This window comes from Peromyscus leucopus, chromosome 8b (assembly GCF_004664715.2).
Source record: "Peromyscus leucopus breed LL Stock chromosome 8b, UCI_PerLeu_2.1, whole genome shotgun sequence".
NCBI classification, from domain to species: domain Eukaryota; kingdom Metazoa; phylum Chordata; class Mammalia; order Rodentia; family Cricetidae; genus Peromyscus; species Peromyscus leucopus.
In genome coordinates, this window is record NC_051086.1 from 41,945,248 (window position 1) to 41,947,630 (window position 2,383).

The window sequence follows — 2,383 nt, forward strand, 5'->3', positions numbered from 1 at the left end:
CCCCAGGACCCAGAAAGTGGGCGTCCAGGGGAGGGGGTGACAGAAAGAGGGAGGGTCAGTGGGGCCTCAAGGTGGGGGCTGGCCACACCCTTTCCAGTACTTCAAAGCTACTGGGTGTGAGATTTGCAAGGGGATGGCCAAGCTTGTCCTGGCTGGGTGGGGCCCCCAGCCTCCGGCCCTTTTATATGGTTATTCGGGGGCTGTCTCAACTACCTGTGAACAGGCCCCCAGCTCATTTCCTCCTTCTCCAGGGCAGCGGGAGGGGCTGTAAAGTCACCAGAGAGGCAGCTTCTGAGGCCCACAGCTGCAAGCTTGGATCTGAGTGGGGCCTAGGACTTCCCACCCCTGGGCCTGGGGGTTGCAGTTCATCCCATTTCCTTCTGCATGCAAAAAGGGAAACTGAGGCCCAGAGAGGAGTGGAGCTTCCTTTTGCCAGGCAATGAGTTCAGGGTTTCACCTTCTAGCTCCCCATGGCCAGGCCATTATCTGGGGTCTGTCTGTGTTCCCGTGGGCTGTGGATGCTCTTATTCATGGGCTCTCTCCCTTTCTTCTTACACTTTGGCTATGAGGACCACAACCTAGTGTATTGCCTCTGGACAGCCAAGACCATCTTTATGGTAGTCTGAGATCCTGGGCCTGTGGGGCTGCTGCTCAGAAACTGGCACCTAGATGCCAGTGCCCACCTGGGTCCCTGGCATGCCCTCGGGCCAATGCTGTTTGGTGCTCCAAGCTTCCCAGACTTCTGTCTCAAGGTATGTGGGTTCTTTGACCCTCTAAAGTGCTCTGTCTTCTGGGCACATGGGCTCTGCATCCCCAAAAGCTGTGTGGCACCTGGACCCTGCTAGGGTCCTGAGACAACTGTCCTCCCAATACCCACTGGACTCTGACTTCTCAGGTCCCCGTGACCTGTTGGTTGTGCCACTGCCCTGCCGCCTCCCAGTCGAGCCTGTCCCTTTCATCTGGGCACTAGGGCACAGGTACCAATTAGGGTGGCTCCTGCCCGGGTGCCAACCAGAGGAGCTACTCATCTGTCGGACAAGCTTAACTGAGGACTCTCATCACTGCCCTAGGGACTGATGGCTTTATTATTGTTAGCACCCAAGATGGCCCAGCAGGCTGAGTGGACTCTTCCGGAACCTGCCCCCTTGCCCGCTAGTGACTCACTCCCCTGAGGGGAGAATGGGCGCCTGTCCTTCTGCCTTGGCTGGCCCTGAACATGGTGGCATCCTCTTTATAGAGTGTTCACCTGCAGCTGGCTGGCCCCACTGACCCTTGCCCTTACTGGGAATTCCTAGGTAGTCCTGCCAATAGTAGGTCAGGGCCTGGTGTACACCTGCAGCCCTGAGAGTGGGTGGCCTGCCTGGAATGCACCTGGAGGGGTACAGAAGGCCCCGAGGCTGAGGAGAGAGAGCTGTGTGTAGGCATAAATGACATTAGGGTGCCGACTGCCAAGATGCAGAGAATCAGAAGGCTAAAGAAGGGGTACCGACAGTTCGGAACCTGGGCCTACACCCTGTTCCTCCACAAGCCCTGAACAGACCTGGCCAGCTCTCCAGGGGCCAGAGAGCTCCTGCACTGGACTCCTTCCCCGAGACCACTCAGCTGCCAGTGTCCCTCAGAGCCTGTGATTTTTTTTTCCAGTGCTGTGGTGGTGTTCAGGGCCTCACATGTTAGAAAAAGCATTCTGCCACTGAAGTACATCTCAGTCCTTTATTTGCATTTTGAGACAGGGTCTTACTAAATTACTTTAGCTGGTCTTGACCTTGTTCTGTATCACAGCCAGTCCTGAATTTGTGGTCCTTACCTTCTGTGGCAGCTGGGATCGTAGGCCTATACCGTCAGGCCAGGCTGGCTATTCCTTTTGTACCTTACTAGGACTCTGGTTACCTTGATGTTTGAGTATGACAATGTGACCAATATTGAGGTGGTGGATTGAGCTGTCCCAGGCCATGGATCGGCAGCCCACAGGTTGAATCTGTGCCCTGGAAGGGGTGAGTGCTCAGAGCATCCCAAGGCTTAGCCAGCAGGTTAGGTGGACAAAAGATGTACCTGGGGCCTGCAGTGGGAGTTATGTACAGACCAGGCACATGTCTGGTCCCATCTTTAGGCCCTAAGACATGGGGGCTCCCTCACGGTATACTTCTTTAAGGGTACAGGGAAGTCTAGTAGGGTCTTAGGACTGCTTGTGACTGCTTTGAAGGTTTAAGGACCTCCTTAAGTGGCCCTGCCACAAAGCCAGTGACAGGCTGCTCTGATAAATGGCAGTCAGAATGTAGTGTCAGCCAATGTGACAAAATGTTGGGCTACCAGGCCTATGGGCAAGTTCATGGGGCATGTAGACAGCAGCCTTGGCTCTTAGCAGTCAGCATGGACCAACCGCACA